Consider the following 8,125-nt stretch of genomic DNA (forward strand, 5'->3'; position numbering starts at 1 on the left):
GGAAGGGCCAGCGCAGTCCTCCCTAGGACAGCCCAGTTGCCGAGAGGGCCCCGTGTCAACGCGGGAGGGCCCAAGATTTGTGGGTGCACAGAGAGATGGGTGTGAGTAGAGCGCAGGGCCCCTGGAGCAGGGGCGTCGGGAGTGACTGGATTGAGGCCAGCGTACCCAGGCCCCGGTGGCCTTTCTCCTGGACTCACAAGAGGGCTGACGGGCGTGGGGCGGGGTGGGGCCAGCTCTGTATTTAGGTCCACGCTCCACTGGAGGACCAGTTCCTCCATCCACATCGCTCTGCCTGGAACTGTGTCCGGTAACTAGTCGGCTCTTGGCGCTGATGGCAACTCCGCTGTTCCAGTGTCTCTGGCTAAAACCCAGAGGTCACCCTTGAGGCCTCATTTTCTCACATCTCACACCCAAACGCTGCGTCACCTTTTACTGGCTCACCTGCAAAGGGAAGCCCAAGGCCAGCTGCTCCTCCCCACCTGCACTGCCTCTGCCTGCTCCAGGCCGCCGTCTCTTCTCGCCTGGACCGTGCTGTGGTATCCCCGCTGTGCTCTGTGTCCCTGTGAGCCTGCCCTCACCCCGCATGCTCTCTCCCAGCGCAGCAGGCCGAGGGATGCATGGAGAACTTGACTTCCGTCTGCGCCTGGGCCTCCCCTCTCAGAAGCCCCCAAGGTCTTTCCATCTATACTGCGGTGAATAGCATCCCCCCGCCAAATTCACATCTGCCTGGACCTGTGAGCGTGACGTTATTTGGAAATAAGGTGTTTGCAGATGTAATCAAGTTTAAAGGAGGTCAGACTAAAGTAGCCCTAATCTAACGACCAGGGTCTTTATAAGAAGAGGGGAATTTAGGCACACACACAGAGGGAAGACACATGTGTGAAGATAGATGTGCAGGGGGGAGGAATGCAGCCACAGGCCAAGGATACCTGAGGCCACCAGAAGCCAGAAGAGACAAGGAAGGATCCTCCCTGAGAGTCTTCAGGTGGAGCCTGGCGCCGCTGACACCTTGATTTCAGACTTCTGGTCTCCAAAACCGTGAGACAATATACTTCTGTTGTTTGATGCCACCCAGTTTGTGGCCATTTGTTATAACAGCCACAGGAGACTAATACCGCCTCCTCTATCTGCCTTGTGGAGATTGCAATGCTCATCATCTAGCAAAGGCTCTGAGAAATTCTGCAAGAAGCATGTGTTCCATTTTCCCGAGCTTATCCCATCATGCAAGCATCCAGTTGCAACTACCCTTTCACCTCCCATGGGAGCCGCTTTGGGAAATGTTGGACTAGAAAATTCCTGACGTCCCCTCCAGGCTGAAAGTTCTGTTGCTTTTGGAATTGGAAGCCAAGCCATGAAATAAATAGAAAAGTATATGCATGATTAGATACTAATTTTAAATATAGTCAAAATGCTCCTGCAATTGTGGGGAAGCAAAACGAGTCCGGGGAAGAACGGCTGCTCTAGTTAACCAGCTCTAGTTAAGCAGTCAGATGTGAGCGCCACTGACCCCGTAGGAGCTCAGTCTGAGGTTGGTCACTGGGGGAATGAGAACAGTGTAGTGTGTAAGATTCCTAGAAGTGGACTTGCTGGGTCAAAGGCTTTGCATTTTTAAGATGTAATTCATAGTGCCAAACTGCTCTCCAGAAGGTTGTACAGATTTAAACTTCCACTAACGCAGACCAGTGGTACCCATTCTCCCATCTATGCCAACACTGGCCATTATCCTATTTGACATCTATAAATTGTCCTGTGTGTTTTGACCACAAAGGTAAATAGAGCTTTTATTGAGTTATCTCGGTTTCTACCGAGTCATGCCCAGAGCAGCCTGCCCACCAGCCCATCGCTGCCAGGAGAGGACTCTTGCCAATGACTGGGCAGCGGTGCCCTGAGGTCAGGCCAAATTTTTGGAGGAAACAGCAGACCACACTCAGATTTGGCCCGAAATACTAAACTCTGAAAAAGAGAAGATTCAGTGTCATAGGATCCTTCCCCCGAGCAGAGTGGGAGAGAGAAAAGACGTTGGGATTTGGAGTCAGGAACACCCGAGGGTTTGTCCTGACCTGGCCCCTTTCTAGCTCCGTGACCTTGGGCGGCTCACGTGAGCTTTTTGCACCTCAGTTTCCTTATCTTTGATGTGGGATAACGACAGCCCCGACCTCTCTGAGTTTGATGGGGATTAAATCATTTCCTCGTTATGAGATGGGCTTTGCGTATGGAACCCTAATAGGAGCTGGGGTTCCAGGTGGCCCAATCCAGGCAGCATCGCAGAGAGGTGTAGTCCAGCCACCAAAATGGATTAGGAAGGAATTTGGATTCCCCCTTGCCTGTCTCTCAAACGTCAAGGGGAATCCACTGCTTAGCCCACAGTTGTGTTTCTTAACCTCCTGCTTCCTCTGCCCCCTGTGTGTCTTGCATCCATCCTGCGGCAGCTCCAGGACCCCCGCAGCCCCCCAATCCCCTGCAAAGGTCAGCTCTCCCTTTTGCCCTTTGCCCCCTCCATGTTGCTTTTGTCATGGAAATGAGCTTCCTCTCTCCAGTTGTGCTTGTTTCCTCCTGGCCTCCCCTAGGATCTGGATTCTCCACAAGAAAGGGAGGATCCTCCGCTCTGTTCTCTGGCCTCTGTGGGTCCTGTTCCCCTCTACCTACTCCCGCCTCTGCCTACAACGTGGAACCAGTCTGAGAAAGAAGAACTCTCTTCGGGAAGCGGGGGGGAGGGAGCCGAGTGGGCAAAGACAAAATACTCTAACTGATGGGGGCCCGTTCTGTAAACGTATCCGCGTGCGCTGTGCCAGCTCCCCTGCTTGCATCACTTCTCCCTTAACTGAAGCTTTGTAACATCTTTGGAGCTTTCCCTGTAGTGAACATGTTCTTTTCTTCCTCTGAGTCTCCCGAAAGAGAGGTGAGCGGGGGGCAAGTTCTAACCCGAGTTTTGGGGCCAGACCGGCATGGCGGCCCAGCCTTGGGAGAGGCAGGCATGGGAGGTCGGGGCTGGTGGGAGGTCGTCTTCAGTGGCTGCCTCTTTCTCCAGCCTCTTCCCCATATTGTCAGAGGGCCCCGTTGCTTGCGCAGCATGTGTTCAAACAGAACTCCACCGAGGGTCGCCTCTCCCTCCGCCACCATCCTCACCCTCCTGCTGGGGTCCTGAGAGCGCCGGGTGCCGAGCGCCCCCTGAGCCTTGCCCTGAACCTTATCGTGTTCCCTGAGATCCAGAGTGTGCTCTGCTCCTATGTGTCCTGTCCAGCCCTGACGGGAGAGGGTGGAGCAAGGTTCGGGGCTGGGGAGAGCTGGAGAGGTGGGGTTAGCCTGGGGTCAGCCGGCCCCCCTTCTTAGGAGCTGGGTGGCCTCACATAGGGTGCTGAGCCTCTGCAAGCGTCGCCCTCCTCATCCGCGAAGTGGCCGTGATTATACCTGCCCCCTCACGGCACAGGGCTCGGAGGAAACCGAACCTGCTAGGCACGCTTAGCTGTGGGCCTCCGTGCATTCCCTCCCTGTGCACCAGGCATCCGCCGGCTGTCCATTCACCACTCCGTGCCGGGCGTCCCGCCAACTCCTGGTGATACCCGAGGAATAGTAGCTGCCGGGGTGATCGCTGACAGTCTCACCCAGTGGGCGTATTTGCTTTGATGAAGAGTTCGGGGCCTGTGGGCTTAAAGGGGGGCCTAACCCAGCCTGGGGTGACCAGGGAAGGCTCCCTGGAGGAGGTGGTGACTGAGCCAGGCCTTAAGCAGTGTGTGAAAAGTAGTCGTTCATTTTTCCATGTGTGTGATTAACAAGCATCTATACCATGTCTACAGAGTACGGATGCCAAGTCACGTGTTGGGAAAACGAGGGCACATCAAGTGTTGGCCCTGAGAGATTTGAGGCCAGGAAAGTGGCGAGGATGTCTCAGACCTCCCTTTCCAGGCTGCACGGGGCCAGGGCGTGGCCACGCTGGGTGCGGGAGTGCTGGCAGGGCTGTCTCCACGTGGGGGTCAGAGCCAAGGGCCCGCACCCCGTTAGGTATGGGAGAGCCGTGTGGTGGAGTAGCCTGCAGCCAAGAACGAGAGGAGGTGGCGCTGCCTCTGGTTTGGAACGACCTCCAAGATACATCGTTAAGTGAAAAACAGCAAAGTGCCAAACTGCAGGATGGGGCCATTATGCTACATACGTGTGCACGTGTGTGTGTGAGTACACGTACGGGACACCCAGGACACGGACTGGCAGGTCTCTCACCCACCTGAGACCCTGCTCCTGGGAGGATGTTTGCTGCTCATCTGAGGAGCCCATGGGGTTGCAGAAAGCCAGCAGGGCCTGGGGGAGAGGGGACAGGCCCGGAGCAGGCGAGCACGGCTGGGGTGAAGGCCCCCTCTGACACGGGGTTGCCACGTGGCGTTGAGGTGGATGCTTGTTATGTGTATACAAACATGTGATGGGGTGTTTCTCAGCCGTGACCTGCTCCACCACGCATGAGCCTCGAAGACATGCTGAGTGAGGAAGCCAGGCACAGCGTGTGAGTCCGTCCACAAGCAGTGTCCAAAACAGGCAAATCCATAGAGACAGAGTACGTGAATGGTCGCTGGGGGCTGCGGAAGGGGGAGGGAGTGATGTTGGGTCTGGGGTTTTTGGGGGGATGATGGAAATGCTTTGAAACTAAACAGAGGTAGTGGTTACACAACACTGTGAAGGTACCAAATGCCACTGAATTGTCTACTTTAAAATGGTCAATTGTTTTTCTTCTTTTCTTTTTTATTGAAGTGTAGTTGATTTACAGTTAATTTCTGCTGCACGGCAGAGTGACTCAGTTGTACATATATATTCTTTTTCATATTCTTGTCCATTCTGGTCTATCCCAGGATATCGAATATAGTTGCCTGTGCTATACAGTAGGGCCTTGTTGTTTACCCATCCTCTATGCAAAGACATAGCTGCTCACCCCAAGCTCCCACAGTCCCCTCCCCCTTGGCAACCACAAGTCTGTTCTCTATGTCTGAGAGTCTGTTTGTGTTTCCGAGATATGTTCACTTGTGTCATATTTTAGATTCCGCACATAAGTGATATGATACGGTAGTTGTCTTTCTCTTTCTGACTTACCTCACTTAGTATGATAATCTCTAGTTGCATCCATGTTGCTGCACATGGCATTATTTCATTGTTTTTTTTATGGCTGAGCAGTGTTCCACTGTGTATATGTACCACATCTTCTTTATCCATTCCTCTGTCAATGGACATTTTGGTTGTTTCCACATCTTGGCTATTGTGAGTAGTGCTGCTCTGAACATAGGGGTGCAGGTATCTTTTTGAATTACAGTTTTGTCTGGACATATGCCCAGGAGTGGGATTGCTGGATCATATGGTAGCTCTATTTTTAGTTTCTAAGGAACCTCCTTATTGCTTTTCATTGTGACTGTACCAGTTTACATTCCCAGTAACAGTGCAGGAGGGTTCCCTTTTCTCCACACCCTCTCCAGCACTTATTATTTGTAGACTTTTTAATGATGGCCATTCTGATGGGTGTGAGGTGGTACCTCATTGTAGTTTTGATTTGCATTTCTCTAATAATTAGCGATGTTGAGCATCTTTTCATGTGCCTGTTGGCCACCTGTATGTCTTCTTTGCAGAAATGTCTATTTAGGTCTTCTGCCCATTTTCAGTTGGGTTGTTTTTTTTTTGTTGATTTGTATGAGCTGTTTCTGTATTTTGGAAAGTAAGCCCTTGTTGGTCGCATCATTTGCAAACATTTTCTCCCATTCTATACGTTCTCTTTTCGTTTTGTTTATGGTTTCCTTTGCTGTGCAAAAGCTTGTAAGTTTGTTTAAGTCCCATTTGTTTATTTTTGCTTTTACTTCTGTCGCCTTGGGGGACTGACCCAAGAGAACAGTGGTATGATTTGTGTCAGAGAATGTCTTGCCTCTATGCTCTTCTAGGAGTTTTATGGTTGTCCTCTCTTACATTTAGGTCTTTAAGCCATTTTTAGTTTATTTTTGTGTGTGGTGTGAACGTGTGTTCCAGCTTCGTTGATTTACGTGCAGCTGTCCCGCTTTTCCAGCACCACTTGCTGAAGAGACTGTCGTTTTCCCATTGTATATTCTTGCCTCCTTTGTCAAAGATTAATTGACTATAGGTGTGTGGGTTTATTTCTGGGCTCTCTGTTCTGTTCCATTGATCCATATGTCTGTTTTTGTGCCAATACCATGCTGTTTTTATTACTGTAGCTTTGTAGTATTATCTGAAGTCTGGGAGCGTTATGCCTTAAAATGGTCAGTTTTATGTTATGTGAATTTTGCCCCCATAAATTCTTTTAAACGAATTCAAACGGGGCTTCCCTGGTGGTGCAGTGGTTGAGAGTCCACCTGCCAATGCAGGGGACACAGGTTCGTGCCCCGGTCCGGGAAGATCCCACATGCCGCAGAGCGGCTGTGCCCTTGAGCCATGGCCGCTGAGCCTGCGCGTCCGGAGCCTGTTGCTCCACAACGGGAGAGGCCACAACAGTGAGAGGCCCGCGTACCGCGAAAGGGGCCGGCGTCCGCGAAAAAAAAAAAAAAAAAAAAGAATTCAAACGTTGTCCCGATGACTGTTGCATGTGAGACGGCCGCCCCGGGCCCCAGGCTGCTGGCCAGGGAAGAATGGGGCCCAGGCAGCCATGAATCGGCATTTCTAGGTGAAACCTCCTGTTTTGCAGGAGGCCTCGGGCTTTGCTGGGAAACAGGCCTCGGGCTTTGCTGGGAAACAAGAGGGCAGATGGAAAAGTACCCCTGGTGGGGAGAGAGCCCCAGACAAACTGAAGACGCTGGTGGTTTTCAAAGACACGAGCTGCAGCCTCTTAAAATTCCCCAGGCCTCCCTGCCATGGATAAAATGCTTTCTGGGGAGATTGCAAATGTTTGCTCTGGTGGGACTTTGTTATAAATGGACTTGGTTTTGTTTAGTTGGTTACGGTTTTATTTGGTTAAAAAAAACCAACCCTGCAAGATCATCTTAACTGAGGACTCCATGTTAATCCAGAAAAACCAAGAAAGGGCAAACAAGATGGACCAGTAGTCCGACTGCCCGCTGCACGTCAGGTCTGGCTGCAAAGCCCTTCATCGGACCAGCCTGTCATGGTTGCTACTGTTTCTGGAGTGCCTACTGTGTACCAGCCGTCCCGGTCAGCCCTGTATGGTTCCTTCTTTCTAATCCTCCCAAAGGCTTCACAAGGCAGGAACTGTTGTTGCATTGTTTTAAAGATGAGGAAACTGAGGCCCAGAGAGGTGAAGGTGCTTGCCCTAGGTCACACAGCTGGGAGGCGGCAGGGATGGACATTGTAGCCTGTCTGGCTCTTTCAGTGGTATCTCACAGCCACTTAGGCTGAAAACCAGACCTGCCCTCAGAGTAACCCTCACGGAGGCCACCTGGTCACCGAGATTTCTGGGTCGCTGAGCAGAGCCCTGTGTCTGCCAGCGAGCCTGCAAGGCCATCGGTGAGCAACCGTCCCCTGGTGCCCAGATGGCAAGGTGTCACCCAGGCCAAGGCCAGAGAAAGGCCATGTGCAGACCCCCCTCCCTGGCCACTTAAACCCGCACCCCTGCATCCCATTGGGGTGGCTTTCCACACCAGATGCAACCCCTGCTCCCACCAAGGACCCCTCCCTAACAATCCACCCAAGAGGGAAATGTCTTTGAAATTCCTGATCTTGAGAAGTCCGTTTGCTTTGCTCCTGGGCTTTGGGGGAGATGGTCAGCCCATCTTTGAGAAATCTGCTTCAGATGAGCCCCTGCCCCACCCAGCCGATGACCTTTGTGTCTGTGCACATGTGTTAACCCCTCAGCATCTTCTCTGAGCCTGGTAGGCTGACACGTGAGCTTCACCAGCTCTTCCAACCCCAGTGTTCTCTGATTTTAACCAGCTCCAATTCTGAGTTCACCGCCAAGCCTTTCCCTGCCCCAGAGCCTTTGCACAGCCCTTCCCTCCCCCAGGGGCCCTCCCTGATTCTTCTTTCTCTGTGATACTCTCGCTAATGCTCCCTCTTCCTGCTGCTCTGTTCTTTTATAGCACGAATCACAGCATATAATTATACATTTAATTTCTTATATTTGTGTTTGCTGAGGGCAGAGGCCTCGCCAGCACACAGTAGGTGTTCAGTAAATATTTGTGGACCGGGGGGGGGGGGG

The 8,125-nt window shown here is 52.1% G+C and overlaps 1 protein-coding gene across 1 annotated transcript in view; it reads left to right on the forward strand.

The window, feature by feature from the left end:
* Positions 1–8,125, forward strand: part of CRISPLD2 (cysteine rich secretory protein LCCL domain containing 2) — a 109,086-nt gene that overhangs the window by 100,639 nt on the left and 322 nt on the right. The gene's annotated exons all lie outside the window — the stretch shown is intronic.

This window comes from Lipotes vexillifer, unplaced genomic scaffold, assembly GCF_000442215.2.
Source record: "Lipotes vexillifer unplaced genomic scaffold, Lipotes_vexillifer_v1.1 scaffold23, whole genome shotgun sequence".
In the NCBI taxonomy this organism is placed as follows: Eukaryota; Metazoa; Chordata; class Mammalia; order Artiodactyla; family Lipotidae; genus Lipotes; species Lipotes vexillifer.